Source organism: Crocuta crocuta, unplaced genomic scaffold (assembly GCF_008692635.1).
Source record: "Crocuta crocuta isolate KB4526 unplaced genomic scaffold, BGI_CrCroc_1.0 scaffold560, whole genome shotgun sequence".
In the NCBI taxonomy this organism is placed as follows: domain Eukaryota; kingdom Metazoa; phylum Chordata; class Mammalia; order Carnivora; family Hyaenidae; genus Crocuta; species Crocuta crocuta.
This window is the reverse complement of record NW_027529656.1, coordinates 706,885-724,470: the sequence shown is the minus strand read 5'-3', so window position 1 is coordinate 724,470 and position 17,586 is coordinate 706,885.

Here is a 17,586-nt window from a genome sequence, read left to right as displayed (position 1 = left end):
TGACTGAGTTGCTCAGTTGGTTAAGCGTCTGACTTCAGCTCAGGTCATGATCTCACAGTTCGTGGGTTCGAGCCTCACGTTTGACTCTGTGCTGACAGCTAGGAGCCTGGAGCCTGTTTTGAATTCTGTGTCTCCCTCTCTCTCTGTCCCTCCCCTGTTTGTGCTCTGCTCTGCACTTTCTCACTCTCTCTCTCTCAAAAATAAGTAAACATTAAAAAAAAAAGAGAGAGAGAGAAAGGAAAGTGAAGAAGTGAGCCTAACTTTTCAGGCTTTGTCTCTGAGAGAACAACAGAGTCATAAACTATATAACTATTAAGAAGCAAGATAGAAGGCAGATTAGTGATAGTATTAGCATTTCTAACTTCAGCACAGAAATAATATTCTGGGGACACATGGGTGGTTCAGTTGGTTAAGCATCTGACTTCAACTCAGGTCATAATCTTAGTTTTTGGGTTCCAGCCTCGTGTCAGGCTCTGTGCTGACAGGTCAGAGCCTGGAGTCTGCTTTAATTCCTGCATCTCCCTCTCTCTCTGCCCCTCCCCTGCTCACGCTCTGTCTCTGTCTCTCTCACAAAAAGAAAAACATATAAAATTAAAAAAAATAATAACATTCCAAGACATTTTACCCAGGAGGACTCTGTTTGTTTGTTTATAGAGTAACAGAGCACTTTATCACCTTTATCTTTGGTAACTGAAATAGAGAACTGAGAATTTGTGAGAGTTATGGAGTGATGAAGAAGAAAATTCACCTTCTCATTTGTGCCACGCTAAATCCCTTATTCCTATTCTTCTCTCCTTTGATAATGTCCTTTTGAATCTTCTGCCCACAGGAAGATGGAACATACTGACCATTTTTATTAAAATCAAGTTTACAAATAAAGGTTGATTTGCTTAAGAGTGGTTAAATTAATTAAACTTAAGATTGGGAAGAATTTCATGTGTCCTAAAGCCTGATGCTGCTGCTAAGAGTATTATAAATGTTGAAAGCTCTTAAAATTGTTGCAATTTAAAACTAAATGTAAGAATCATATGAAAGTAACTATGTCATAAGTTGTAATATTGTTCAGTTCATAGTTTTCTTAGAAGAGAATAATTCCAAAGGCTAAAGAATACTGATAAGATAATGGCTTTGAAGTTGTTACTAATGATAAATCATAGTGTAGAACAATCTTTATTGTACTTTTTTATGATTTTTTTCTGAAATGTATCTGACTTGAAAGATAATGTAATTTTAACTATATAGTTCTTTCAACTTTCATTAAATATTATCTACATTCATGGAAAAATGTGTGTGCTATTAATATTGGACAGTATTGGTGAATATGAAATATGAGATCATCTAATAATTATATGTACTGAATGCCATTGGCTTTCACTAGCTATATTTTCTTCAGTTATAAGTAGAATCTAATAAAAATCTATTAATTCAGAGTTCTTATGCATACTAATAATAACAAAACCATTTGGAAAAGGTAATGTCATATTCTAATGCAAAATTCAGAATATAAGGGTCTATACCAATGAAAAATTAAAAGTCATTTTTGAAGGTAATATACAAATTCATTAAAGAAGCAAATAGTGAATTTATAGGTCCTTATTAAGTTTATTTTCTGCTTACATAACCTCTATTAGCTACATGAATAGATACAGTTTTGAAATAATAGATCTACTACTTGAGAGTGAAGCTAAGGCACAGAGNCTGTAACTACCCCGTCTCAAACCCCATAAAAACCCTACTCTGCCCTTGTTCGAGGCTCTCAGCACAGATCCATACGCTGAAGTGTGGGAGTCCTAGCTTAAGCCAGTAATAAAGCCCTTTGCTTTTGCATACGTGACTCGGACTCCTTGGTGGTCTCGGGATTTTGGGGAGATCGCGATCTGGGCATAACACCAGAGCACCTGGTTTTGGGGTCCCAAACAAACGAGGCTCAGCCACTTGTCACTTAGAAAATCCAAAGGCAGAGTGACTGATGAGTGTTGGTGAAACAAGAAAGGAATTTATTTCAGTGAGGCCAACACCAGGAAAACACTGGCTAGCATCTCAAAAACTGTCACCAAAATGCTGGGAAAAACTCCCAAGTTTATTACAGGTAAATGTGGGGCAAAAGTGGGTGGGATTGTGCAGGTAGGCAGTGAAGGTTATACTGATGATTGTCTTGACGTGATGGTGGACTAGGTCTTAAGGGCCAGGACAGCCCTTATTGTCTGAAAGAGTAGTTTTCTTTTTCCATCAGGAGGTGCTTTGCCCTCAGGGTCTTCCGTCTGAGCCAAGAGACCAGCTGGAAAGAGGAATCCAATAAGGAAATTTGAAGTCAAAATGGAGGCAGCTGATGTCCTCTTTCAAAAGCATGAAGTACATAGTTGAATTTGGAATTTGGGAGTTAAATTGAATCCAGAGGTTTACTCTACAAATTCTTACTATCTTAGAGTGGGGGGGCGGAATTACAACTATGTTAAAGGCAAAAACTTCACATTGCAAGGTTAAATAGGTAAGGAAGATTGTATTCTATGCTATTACAATGGAGGATAGAGTTCAGAACCCAGTCTGAAATTAACTTTGCTGAAACAAAGTATAGAGAATTTTTTAAGAGATGTGGTGCAGTGGGTAAAAACCGTCTGTGTTTGTAAATTGGCCTTATCCAAGAAAAAGGTGAACTTCCTCATTATCTTCATAACTGAAAGTAATTCTACACTGGGAGTCAGACACTGACCACCTGAAGTCCATTAGGCAGTTCCTGGAGACTGGGATATGAAAGACAGTCTCCTTGATGTTTACATTTCAAAGGAAGACTTCCCGGTCCTTGAACAAGACAATCCTGGGGTGTAAACTTGGCAAGAATCTAAAACTTTACATCTCAAAGGGACAGAGAAAGGATTTACAATTACAATTTTTCTGATGTAAATTGTCTAAGAATTATATCTCTGCAATTAGGCCTTTTGATTTCTGTAAGGGTGGGAGAGAGAGGGAGGGCAGGGGCCTGCAGGCAGAAAGAAGTCTTTCTAAAAGTTTAGTCAAGCAGAGGAAAACATCTCATCTTGGTCAATTATAAGATTTGTAGGAAAAGACCAGAATGGATTTGAAGTCCATTGGACTTGATTTGATTTTAGGTAGTTCATTTTTTAAAACTATATTGAGAATATAATTTATCAGCCTGAAAAATGTCTTACCTTATATGTTTTCTTGTATTTTGTATAGACATTTTTTTTAAACATTTGCTGGTGAGTTTGATGAGTTGTAAATGTTTATTGATTTTTCATTCCTGGGGTGAATGAAAAGTGAAGTTTTTATCATTACCTTTTTTTCCCTAAAACTGGACATACACTAATTTTATCACCTTTTATCTAACATGCTACATAAGATTACTGTAGGATTGTGAAGAATGATTTACTGTATTTAGATTACTTAGAACTGACATTTGGTATATGCTATAATAAGTGTTAGCAAATCTTGTTCTTCCTGTACATGTTATTCTGGTTCTCCTTCTCCTTCCCCATTATTCCTATTATTATCACTGCTGTAGATAACATCATCATTATCTTCTGAAATCTGTACTCAAACTGCTAAACATAAAGTAATATAAGGAAATAGCTTTTGGCATTCAATGAATTTGAATTATCATTGGAAACGGTAATTTAATCTCTAAATCTCTTCACTTTCCACATCTAAAGTAAGGGTACCAAGCACCTGGCTGGCTCATTGGTGGAGAATGCGACGACTTTTGATCTTCGGTAGTGAGTTCAAGCACTACATTGGGCCTAGAACTTACTTAAAAAAATTAAATTAATTAAAATAAATTTTTAAAAAAAGTAAGGGTAATAGTAATACTTGTAATACTATTACTTCACGGACTGGTGAGGATTAAAAAAGCTAAGGAAAAGAAATTTTTCAAATAGAGCTCATAATTAAAATAATTTATATAGAGTTTCTATATGAATCCTGGTTCTCTCCTTCCTTCTTTTTTCCATACTTATAAAGACTTTCCTAGATTCCACATTACAATTTAATTCTCTTAGTAAATACTCAAAATTTAATTTTTAATTATCTTTATACCCTTGCTTTTTCCATTTGATTGGGATATCAGTACCACAGAAAAGTCTCTGACATATGGAAGATATTTGTTAAATGTTGCAAAGAAAAAAGGAAAGAAAAGAGTAGAAGGATTAAAGGAACAAAAGAAGGAAGGAAGGAAGGGAGATGAAGGGAACATTTATTTTTTAATTTATTCTTTGACCATATAGTTTTGGAATCTTTTGCCAGATTTTTATATGAATATTGGCAATGCTGATATAAAACTTTAGAAATAATACTTGTCTGTGAACTCTTTTTTGTCTTCCTTATAATATATGGTTAGTAAAGATTTCTGAAGGAGGTGTGGAGTCAGGGAGAAAGAACAAAGAAAGGAGTGTAGAATGGAGAGAGGAAGAGGGGAGAGGTGGAGAAGGGAGTGGGTGGAGGTAGAGAAGAGAGAGAGGGGAGAGGGAAAAGAGAGACCAAGGAATAAAGGTAGCAAAAGAAGTCCAAAGAGGACATGAACAGTGTGAAGGAAGAGGAAGAGAAGGGGAAGAGGAAGGGGAAGGGAAAGGAGGAGGGAAGGGAAGGGGAAACGGAATGGGAAGGGGAGGGAAGGGGATGGGGGAGGGAAGGGAAGGGGAGATGAAAGGAGAGGAGGGAACGGGAGGGGAGAGGAGAGGAGAGGAGAGGAGAGGGAGGGAGGGAGGAAGACAGGAAGGAAACAAAGAGAAGAGGGAGGGAAGGGGGAGGAAGGGAGGGAGGGAGGGAGGAAGGAAGGAAGGAAGGAAGGAAGGAAGGAAGGAAGGAAGGAAACACCAAAAGGTTTGGACTTAAATATCACCTTTCCCTATGATAAAAACTCATGCCTCTTGCCAACATTTCTGCCCTCAAAGCCTGATGCCCTCTATCACCTACATAGCTCAGTCAGACTACAGTTTACTTATTACTATGGTCCAGTGTAGCATTTCACATAAATATAGAACACCCATTTGGTAATTATTATTTTCCTTACTTGTCTAATTTAGTTTTTTCTTCTTTGTGTTATCCAATTTTGTGTTTATTTATTAACCCATTCTTTCAGTGTGATATTGTTCAATGATATCTCAGTATATTGTAAAACCATTATTAATCCAAATAGAGCCTTATGAATCTCTTAAACACATTGGGCCTTTTCACTGCCTGTCTCCTACCCTGTCATTATTTCAAAAAATTGTAATAAGTACTGAAAATATAAATTGAATACACAAATAGCTAAATAGTCATAATATTCATAGTTGGTACTAGGAAGTATGTTCACATCCTAGAATTAATTAATGCACAATATTACATACAAACAATTGTGATTTGGCATGTATATTTTTATATGCACCATGTATTTTATATATAAAAAAGAGACACAGGTGCATACAACCAAAGAACTTCTCAATGACAAATTCTGCTTTCAATATTAAAACTAATTTAGAATATTTTCAAATCCGCTAAACCTTTTATTCAAGATTGTCACTAATATAGCTTGAATTAAACACTATTACACAATGACCATTGTGAGAATAGTACATAATTAATAATTTTCCTGACTGAGAATAAATCAAAGTAAAAGTTTTAGTCTATATTATTAAAATAAGACTATTTTGTAGATAATTTAAAAACAATATTTTACAGGGCCGCCTGGGTGGCTCAGTTGTTTAAGCGTCCGACTTTGGCTCAGGTCATGACATCACAGTTTGTGGGGTCGAGCCCCAAGTCAGGCTCTCTGCTGACTGCCAGGTCAGAGCCTGGAGCTTGTTTCAGATTCTGTATCTCCCTCTCTCTCTGAGCCTCCCCTGCTCACACTCTTTCTCTCTCTCTCAGAAATAAATAAAACATTAAAAAAAAAAAACCAATATTTTACACATAAGGACTTTTATGGACTGAAGTTTTGTGTGTCTTCCCCAACACCCCAATTTATATTTTGAAGCCCCTGTGTGATAGTATTTGAGGGTAGAGCCTCTGGGAAGTAAATGGGTATAGATGAGAGGATTAGTGTCCTTACAGTAAAAGAAAGAGAGACCCGAGCTCTCAATAGAAATTTTTTAAACTGAAGATTCAGAAACAAAAAATATGTTAAATGTAAATTCATTGACATGTGGGAAAATATCAAGTAACAAAACTAAGTGTGGTTCTACCAGGAGAGAAGAAGAAAGATAGGGGAAAAAAACAAAGAAATAATAGCTTAAAATATGTGAGTTTTGAAAAATATCAACCTATATATCTAGAAATTCAGTGAAATCAAAGCAAAGATGCAAAATTTCTAAAGGAAATGTTAGCAAATTGAATTTATTAATAAATAAAAGTGTCAATCACCATGACTAATTAGATCTTATTCATAGAATGCAAGGTTGGTTTAAAATTTAAAGAACAATTAATCTAAATTACAACATTAATAAAGAGAAATACCATATGAATACATCATTCAACAATCTTTATCACTCAGTCATGTTAATAACAATGAAATGAGAATGGATGAAAAACTCTTCAATTTGATGAAGCATATTTCTGAAAACTTATAGGTAACATCATACTTAATGACAAAATATTACCCCCCCGCCCCCAAGATTTGGAAGAAAACATGGATGTGACCTGTGATTGCTTTCTTGAATGTTGTATTGGATGTTTTGCTAGCATCATCAGGCAAGGAAATGAGGAGAAAATGACTGAAAAGGAACGTGTAAAATATGTTTTTATTCACACATTCCATGACTTAATATGTGAAAAACCCTGAAATATACCAAAGATATGATAAATAATAAGTTTTAAAAATTAATAGGATATATGGTCAATATATTTTTAAAAAAGCAGTTGTGTGTAATAAGAACAAGAAGTTGGAAAATTAAATGAAAACATAATACTATTTTCAATAGCATTAAAATCATAAAATCTTGGTAAATTTAGTGGAAAGTGTGCAATATTTTTGCATTTAAAACTAAAACATTTCTGTGAAAAAGAAAATCTATGCCATGATAAATCATAGTCATGGTTTGGAAGTTTCAATATTGTTAAACTGTTTGTTTTCCTCAAGGTATGCTACACATTCAAAGAACCCCTATAAAAATCCCAACAGCCAATTGTTACTAATTAACTCACCTATTGTCTCATTACTCTAGAATTAAAAAGACCTAGAACTGTCAGAACAACACCAAAAGCAGGCATAAATTTGGATGACATACACTACCTGATTTCAAGACCTGTTATATAGCTTCCTTATTGACAAGTAGAACAATGGAACAGAGGAGAGTCTACACATAGTTGACTATAGTAGATACACACATATATAACCAAATGGTTTTCAATGAAGGGGCCAAGACAATTCAATGGGAAATATAAAAATCTTACATCATATACAAAAATTATTTTGAGATGAATTTTATGTGAATGTAGAGCTTCTAAAATCCTGAAGTTTTGAGAAGAAAACCTATGAAAAATAATTTTACATCCTGTGAAAACAAGCCACAGCCTGGGAGCAAACATTTGATATGCATCTCTCTAACAAAAGAATTGTATTTAAAATGCATAAGGAAATGTCAAACATGGTGAAAATGGCTAAATCTGCACACATGTCCAATAAAAACATGAAAATGTGCCCAACTGTATCATTCTAAGGAAATACAAATTGAAACTGAAATGAGATATGAGTGTCGGTCTACCAGAATGTCTTAAATTAAAAGAGTGACAACAGACAAAATTATAGAAATAAACTCTCAAGATATACTGGTGATACATAAAATTCTCAGCCATTTTGGAAAAGTAATTTTTTAATAAAGTAAACTATACACCTATGCCATGAGGTACACCAAAGAGAAATGAAAATGTCCATAAAATACTTGTAGAAGGATGTGTAGAGAGCTTTATCAGTAATAACCAAACATATTGTTAATGACAGGATAAATGGATAAATTATAACATGTTCGCAAAATTTAATATAGTACATACAGCATTGAACTATGAATACATTAACCCCATGGGAGGATCTTAATAATATAATGAACCCAGGAAGCCAGACACAAACACAGGCCAGAAGCACCTGGGTGGCTCAGTTGGTTAAACATCCAACTTTTGCTCTGGTCATGATCTCGTGGTTCGTGAGTTTGAGCCCCACCTCCTGGCTCTATGCTGACAGCTCAGAGCCTGGAGCCTGCTTTGGATTCTCTCTCTCTCTCTCTCTCTCTCTCTCTCCTCTCCCCCTCTCCCTCTCCCTCAAAAATAAGTAAACATTAAAAAATTAGAAAAAATAATAAAATAAAAAGAAATAAAACACAGGACAGATTAATTTAGAGGACTGAAATAAAAACATAAATCACCTATGCAGAGAAGGATTTGATAGAAAGGGTTCATTAGAAAACTCTCTGGTGATAGAAATTTTCTATATCCTGATTTGGTGATTAGTTGTATGGTGTTTACATGGACCAAAACTCATCTTAACAAAAACTTACAAGTTGTACATTTTGCTGTATATAAATTTTAACTTCAATTTAAAAACATTTTTAAAATTATTAATTGGTAACTTCTAGCAGGTGGTTTTGTGTTTGAGTTTGTAGTTTTCTCATATAGCACTAATGGCATACATTCTCCAAAAAGAACAAGTTCCATTTATTTAGAAATCAACATTGAGATGTCTTGCACTTTACTAAATATTGTGTCTGGATAATAGTGATTATGACAAATATAATACCTGTTCTATCACATACCAATTTCACAGGAAGAATGCAAACTCCTTGAATGAAGATATAAATGAAGATATTTTAAAAAACATTTTGCTTTCACTAATGTATCTTTAATGTCTACAACAGAACCAGGCAATATAATAAAATCATATTAAATATATGCTGAATGAATGACAGAATGAATAATGAAATGAAATATGATTTGAGACACATGGGTGGCTCAGTTAATTAAGCATCAGACTCTTGATTTTGGCTCAGGTCATGATCTCATGGTTCCTGGGATTGAGCCCTATGTCAGGCTCTGCACTGAGAGCAAGGAGCCTACTTGGGATTCTCTCTCTACCTTCTCTCTCTGCCCCTCCCCCCTCATTTTCTAAATAATGATTTAAAAGAAGAAATATGACTTGAAAAATTTAAAAACCAAACTTTTTACAAAATTATGGTAGCCTCAACACTGATCAGAATATGTAGGTTATTTAGAGCAAAATGCCACCTTCCTCTCCTAAATTGTTTCTTAACACGGTCTTCTCTACCACTAATTCATTCCTCTCTGGGCTGCTTCCTTTTTCTCTCTGCCTCCATTCCCTGCTGCCTTTATCATATGTCTTGATGCTCCAACTGCTACTCACTGTTCCTTTATCCCTGAGGTTCTCACAAATATTCTCACTCTTCTGGTAATGATATGGTCACTATGGGCATAACAAAGGTACTATCTAAAACTGTGGAGACACAACAGCAGCCTGGGTCTATCAGGATGTTTTAATCCTGAATAAGTTTCGGAACAGATTGTTTTGGCATGACCATTAAGATATAGCCATGATGAGTAATGCTCTTCAATCTTTCAACAGCATTTTATTTCACACAGATGGCATTTGTTCTTTGAAAGTCCCAGCAAAGTAAAATGAACAGATTCTGGCAGAGAATTGAGCATTTGCTCTGTATAACCGTCTTTGTCTAGTTTGGAGCCATATGTGATGTTCACACTTACGAAAGCCCAATATTCTTTGTGGCATACTCTGTAGTACATTCATGGTGCCCTGGAAACAGGAAATTTCAGCCTGAGAATGAAGGGGAGCTGCCACATTGAGCATAACAAGGAGGCATATTGGGTGGAGTGAAAGCTAATACACGGAGAAATGCTCTCAAATCATAACTGTGTTATAAAAGTATCGGTCCCATTATGAACTACCATTCCTAATCAAAGTATAAATTCTACCCTCAAGAGTGCCACAACTGATAAAAATAAAAGTTTATAAACTGTCACTCAAACTGACTTGAAAATACCCAGTACAATAAGAAGAATTGATGGGATAGAAAGAAATTTTTGTGCACATGAACAGTGAAAATGTGAGAAAGATGCATCACATGAATTCATTAAAATTTTTATAATCCATCTAAAAAGACATAATACATTTCAGGGCACCTGGGTGGTTCAGTCAGTTATGCATCTGACTTTGGCTCAGGTCATGATCTTATCATTAGTGAGTTCGAGCCCTGCATCAGGCTCTGTGCTATCAGTGCAGAGCCCATTTAGGATTCTCTAACTTCCTCTCTCTCTGCCCCTTCCTTGCTTGCATGCACGCTTTCTCTCTCTCTCAAAAAAGAAATAGTAGTAAAGCATTTTTAAAAATACATAATGCTTTATAATGGTGGAGAAGCTTATAACCAAAAAAAAAACAGAAAAAAGGAAAAGAAATCAGAAATTCAAACACCATTCAAACAGAAAATTAGATGACGGAAAATAGGCATTTTGGATTTTGTAATAGAGCTCATATTGAAAAAAAAAACAGGAAAAAGAAAGACAGAAAAAGAAAAGGAAATAAAAAGTGGCTCAATGGTCGTTGGATCCTACTGACAAAAGAAAATATTTTTGGTTGAAGGATTTTGTGATTGGTTATATATTTATTATATATCTGATTAGACTATATAATTCAGTTAAATGCTTGTTTCGTTTTGAATGTATCACAATGAAAACATATTGGAAACTTCATGTTTAAACATACTTTACCAGAGTGACCAGGTGTCTCAGTTGCTTGAGCGTCTGATTTCGGCTCAGTTCATGATCTCATGGTTCTTGAGTTCAAGCCCTGCTTCGGGCTCTGTACTGACAGCTCAAAGCCTGGATCCTGATTCAGATTCTATGTCTCCTTCTCTCTCTGCCCTTCCCCTGCTCTCTCTTTGTCTCTGTCTCTCAAAATAAATAAATGTTAAAAAAATTAAAAATACCTTACCAACCTTAATGGCATTAGACTGTTTTGAATATGCATAATTTAAATTAAAATTTCCCATAAAATTTAGATTTTATTTAAATGATATATACGGAGCTATGCTCTGAGATGCACAATTCTCATTTACTGAGATATTTCTTCTTCTTTTTAAGTTTATTTATTTATTTTGAAAGAGAGACAGAGTGCAACTGGGGGAGTGACAGAGAGAGAGGGAGACAAAGAAATCCAAACACTGTCAGCACAGAGACTGATATGGGGCTTAAGTCCATGACCCTGATATCATGACCTGCAAAATCAAGAGTAGGACACTCAACTGACTGAGCCACCCAGGTGTCCCTACTGAGATATTTATTCTAACAATATATTAATTTATCTATGTTGAGCCTTTGTTTCCATACAATTTTCTTTTTTTTTTTTAATTATTTATTTATTTATTTTGAGAGACAGAAAGAGACTGAGTTTGACTGAATGGGAGAGAGAGGAGAGAAAAACTCAAGCAGGCTCCATGCTCATTATTGAGCCCAATGTGGGGCTCAATCCTATGACCTTGAATTCATGACCTGAGCTGAAATCGAGTCAGATGCTTAACCAACTGAGCCACCCAAGTAACTCTCATCCAATTTTCAATCAATAAAATATATTTTTTTCAAACAAATTATGTTTGATATTAATTAGATTTTACTCTTACACTTACACATTTCACATTTCAGTTGATACAGCAATGTGCCCTGCCTGTGTTTCACAGTAATTCTATTAAGATTTCATCTACTTTTTTCAGTCAAAACAGATTATCATCTGCCACATCGGTATCTTCTATTTGTCTATTTTCTATCTATCTATCTCTAATCTATCAATCATTTCTGCTTTAAAAGAAGGGAAGAACCAAAACCGTTATCCAAATTATATTTCTTATTTAAATAGGTAATGTGAATATATAAAAACTAGTTATACTTGGTAAAGCAAACCACTTTTGCCCTTTGCAAAGTTAAGAGTTGTAAATTGACAACACATATAGTATAGTGTGTGTGTGTATATATATATATAGAGAGAGAGAGAGAGAGGGAGAGATCTAGACATAGATACATATTATAAACTCCTTTATGTAGTAGTATACACATATTTGTATAATCTATTAAAAATATGAGTTTTTTAATGAGTGTGGGTGTGTCTTTGTGTGCAATATGTGGAAAGTTATATTTTAGAATAATTAGGCTGATTGCATGTAAAACCTCCAGTTAAATATAAAAGATTATTGTTGATTTTTTAAAATGCTTACTTATTTTTGAGAGACAGAGAGACAGAGCATGAGCAGAGGAAGGGCAGAGAGAATGAAGACACAGAATCTGAAGCAGGCTCCAGGCTCTGAGCTGTCAGCACAGAACCTGATGCGGGGCTCGAACTCATGACTCATGAGATCATGACCTGAGCCAAAGTTGGCCACGTAACCAACTCAGCCACCCAGGCACCCTGATTATTGTTAATTTTACTGAAAGATATTCATCACAACTTTAAAATTTAGAGAAAAAACCCACAAAACATAAGTCTGACACTCTTTGGTCCTGGATCATATTAATAACTGAATTAAAGACATTGATTTAAAAATCTACAAAATAGATGTTTTTTTCAATCTACTGTTTATCAGTTCATAACTGCTTGAATGATGACAGTCTGCATAATTAACAACTTTCTTTTTTTTTTTTTAATGTTTTATTTATTTCTAGGAGAGAGAGAGAGAGAGACAGCGTGAGCAGGGGAGGGTCAGAGAGAGAGGGAGTCACAGACTGAAACAGGCTCCAGGCTCTGAGCTGGCAGTCAGCACAGAGCCTGATGCGGGGCTCGAACCCACGAACCGTGAGATCATGACCTAAGCGAAAGTCAGACGCTTAACCGACTAAGCCACCCAGGCGCCCAATTAACAACTTTCTTAATTCAAATAATAGTTTTATATTTAACAAAATTTTTAAAGCTACTTTACTGAATGCTTTATTTCGCCAATTTAATCAAGTCATTATTTTATTATTTTGCTTTTTACTAATCATAGATGTGCACAAAGTGCTAAAGTTTGGACATCTTGAATCATTTTGTTGAAAAATGAACCAAAGTACTCAATAATTGAAATAATTAGAAACAATTACATGGATAGAACGATTAACTTATCAGAAACTGTCCATAATCTGTTAGTCAGCTTACATAATAAAATAATTAGTAGACTTTGTCACTGCTGTTTTTACTGAATTGTATAACTTATTCAATACATTATCTTCAGATTTCTTCCAATTCTTATAAGCAATATTCAAATTATGGTCAATGAAGATATATGATCAGATTTGCATGCCAAAAGTTATTTATTTAAACTTTAACACTATTTTGATATCTTTATTCCCTAACACTTGAATATTTGAAAAGGTTATTTATTTCCAAATCTTTTCTCAGAATTCTGTTTTTATGTTTTAGCTTCTCCAAACTTAATGAAATATTTTAGCTCTTAGATATAGAGTTAACAATGGGACCATTTAAGCAATATGAATTTAGAGTTCTCGATGATATAGGTTAAAACAATATGCAGTAGTAATACACAAAATATAGGAACTTGACATCAGACACTGAAAGAAAAATTCCTCAAATTAAACAGTAGTCTCAAATGAAGAGACTAAAGAAGAACAGGTAATATTAGTTTGAGGAGCCATGACAAAAATGTTGTTTATTCAAATGAAAAATCTTGTTGCAAGCAACTGCCTCTTTATCTTTTATATGCTTCTTGTTGGTATGTATATGTATTGATGTGTGTGTGTATATATAGCAGCATATAAACACTTATAATTCTTGTTATATATGGGTGTGTGTGTGTGTGTATATATGTGTATGTATGTATGTATAAAAAGAGTGAGGTGGGAGACAGGGTAAAAAAATTTTCATCTGGCTGTAGTAAATGCATGGTTCAAAAGTGAGAGCAGTTTCAGACATTTGTTTTCTGTCAAAATTGTTAACCATTTTTTGTTTCTTAATTTTTTTAATGTTTATTTTTGAGAGAGACACACACACAGAGTGCGATCCGGGAAGGGGCAGAGAGAGAGGCATACAAAGAACCTGAAGCAGTTCCAGGCTCTGAGCTATCAGCACAGAGCTGGACGAGAGGCTCCAACTCACTATTGGTGACATCATTACCTGAGTTGAAGTCAGAGGCTTAACCAACTGAGTTACCCAGGTACCCTCAACTTTCTTATATAATGATGAGGATAGATACTTATATCTATGTATGATGTAATGATGTTTTTTCAGAAGATAGAAACAATGAATCTTAAATATTTTAGTCTATTTTTTTCAAATACCTATTATCATATTCTAAGATGATTATTGTGCTAAGAACTGAAAGATACAAATTCATTAGAAATTAATCAAAAATAGTTTCTTGGCTCAGTTAATTGTCCAACTTTGGCTCAAGTCATGATGTCACGGTTCATGGGTTTGAGCCCCACATCGGGCTCTGTGCTGACAGCTAGCTCAGAGCCTGGAGCTTGTTTCGGAATCTGTGTCTCCCTCTCTCTCTGACCCTCCCCTGCTCTCTCTCTCTCTCTCTCTCTCAGAGAAATAAATCAAAACATTAAAAAAAATTTAAAGTAATTTCTTTAGTATTTTGTAAGTACTCACTATCCCCTTCATAAAATAGTACTAATATCCTAATATACTCATTATAAACCTAATAAGGAAAAATTATAGGATAGCAAACATCATGAAAACAACTATGAAAGCTAAATTTTTTAAAAGTTTAAATCCATTTAAAAATGTTGAAGAAAACTAATTCGGTAACCAGCAGTTGAGCCAAGATCCCACAGAAAAGGTAACTATTTTGGGCAGAAACCAAATTTCTCTGCCACTTTTCCCTTACTGATTTCTGCACAGGACTGAGGTGCTAGGAAATTGATCAGAGCTTTGAGCAGTCTTTTGGGACTAGAAAAGTGAAAATCAGGATTGATGTCAACCAGGGGAGCCAGAACTAGAGATGCCAAGATCACAGAAGAAAAGAGGAATGAAGAGAGGGGAGACTAATACTTGGCACCTTCATAAGCAAATGCTGATTTTTAAACTTTAGCCAAAATGCTAAGAAGCTGAAGGAAGCTTTTGCCAATTTTATGGGTAGGGAAGACAAACATTTAGTTCAGGTCCTGCCAAAGAAGTTAGGCTCTGATAAATACTTCAGGCTTCAACTGGGATGAGAGCAAACCCAAATAAATCCTCTCATAAAGGCTGAAAACCAGCTTTGAATCAGTTCTATCCTAGACTGATTAAATTGATCTGCCCCTACTCTACTGCCTGCCAGAAATTTAAGAGAAAAAGAAATCCTCTCTCACTGAAAATAATCACATTCAGAATGACAAATTATCTTTATAATTTTGGACACAGAGTGTTCAACATTCAATCAAAAATAAGCAGATTTATAAAAAGTAGTACTAAATAATTGAACACCAAGGGGATTAAAAGACAATTCTTATTGGATTGATCAGATGCAGATATAGATATTTAAACAAAGTAATAAATATGTAAATATTTACATATTAATATTAAATATGTAAAGTAATAAATAAATAAATAACAAGAATATATATTAAGATAGATAATCTATGAGGAACANTGGGGATGAGCACAGGGTGTTATGTGGAAACTAATTTGACAATAAACTAATTGTAAAAAAAAAGAAAGAAAGAAAGAAAGAAAAGCCTTTAAAAAATTTTTTTAAATAAAAAAAAGATAGATAATGTCAGCAGAAAATCGGAAACCATAAAATGAATCATGTAATAATTCTGGAATTAGCATTAATAACATAGCTTAAGATATAGCTAGAGTAAGGGCTAGTGAATAGGGGGACAGGTCACTAAGAAATAGCCTAAATCATGGAGAGAAAGGTATATTAAAATACAGTAAAACATAAGATGCACCCATGATGAAATCCTAGCATATCTTCTAGATCCCCTGAATTAAAGGAGAGAGACAGACAGACAGAGAGAGACAGAGAAAGGAAGTAAGAAAGGGTGAAGTGAAGTGGGATGAGAAGAGGCAATATGAAGAAATAAAAGGGAAGGGAAGGGAGAGGAGGGGAGGAGAATGAAGGGAAGGGGACAAGAGGGGAGGGAAGGGGAAGGGAGGAGAGGAGAGGAGAGGAGGAGAGGAGAGGAGAAGAGAAGAGAAGAGAAGAGAAGAGAAGAGAAGAGAAGAGAAGAGAAGAGAAGAGAAGAGAAGAGAAGCGAAGCGAAGCAATAAGTTAAACAGAGGCCAAGAATTTCCCCAAGTGAATGAAAAGACAAGAAACTCTAGAGTTAATGAAAACTATGTACTTTATAATATATAAAAATAAGACCTTAAATTGCTAAAAATACAAAAACAAAAACAGAAAGCTTATCTTAAATTTAAAAAGATGATTTTCTTCAAAGGACCATCAATATCACTTACAGTAGGTTTTATAATAAACATTGAAACTAGAAAAGATAAGAGTGTATTATTCAAAGCCTGAGAAAGATGCCTGCCCACCTAGAATTCTACAGCCAGTGGAAATATCTTCAAAAATGAAAATATACTAAAGGGTTTTTATAAAAACAAACAAACAAACAAAAAACAGAATTTATTATCTGCTGATCCAACTAAATGGAATTGTTCAAACCAAGGGAAATAATAATAGTTAGAAGCACAACAATACAGGAAGGAGTAAATATCAATTAAAAGAGTAAATAAATACATAAATAAGTAAAATGCATGATACTGTATCACTGCCACTAGAAAGGTAGGATGAGATGGAAGGGTAAATGGTAGGAGAGAGAGCGGTTCTAACCTTCTTATGTTGTTTCAGATGAAAGAAGTACTGATTTACACTAAATATGTTAAGTCAAGGAAGTATGTCATATTTTTTAGGCTAAGAGTGACCTTTCTTAAACTTCACTCTTTTAAGAAAGAACAGCAGCAAATGAAAAACAGAAAATAAAGAAAAAAGTGCCTTCCCTTTCAATAATCCCTGGAGTAACAACAAAGTGAATATCAATCTTTTAAGATTTTAGGACTTTTGATTTCCTTTGATTTTGTTACTATTTCTGCATTTCCCCCCAATTATAATAAGAGTTCACCAATGGATCATGGCTCAATTTTGACATGAAAAGTAAAGATGTCATCAATTGTTTTTTTTTATTAATTTTTTTAATGTTTTATTTATTTCTGAGAGAGAGAGAGCATGAACAGGGGAGGGTCAGAGAGAAGAAGACACAGAATCCAAAACAGGCTCCAGGCTCTGAGCTGTCAGCACAGAGCCCGTTGCGGGGCTCAAACGCATGAACCGTGAGATCATGACCTGAGCCAAAGTCAGACGCTTAACCGACTGAGCCACCCAGGCACCCTCAATTGTTTTTCAAAATCAGAATTACAGTACACTGAAATCCTATGAGAATGAAATTATTAGACTTCCTTTTGAATTGTGTTAAGCATTCAAAAACTAGGTAAATGCATAAATGACAAGTGTGAGTAAGGGGAGCTGAAGGTTTTTTTGAGGATCACTAATTTGTACCATCAGAAGAAGCACAGATTCCATGAACACAAAGAATGATTTTGGAGAGATTTCAAAAGAGCTTAGAAAGTGAACTACAAATGGTTTCCACAATTGACTACTG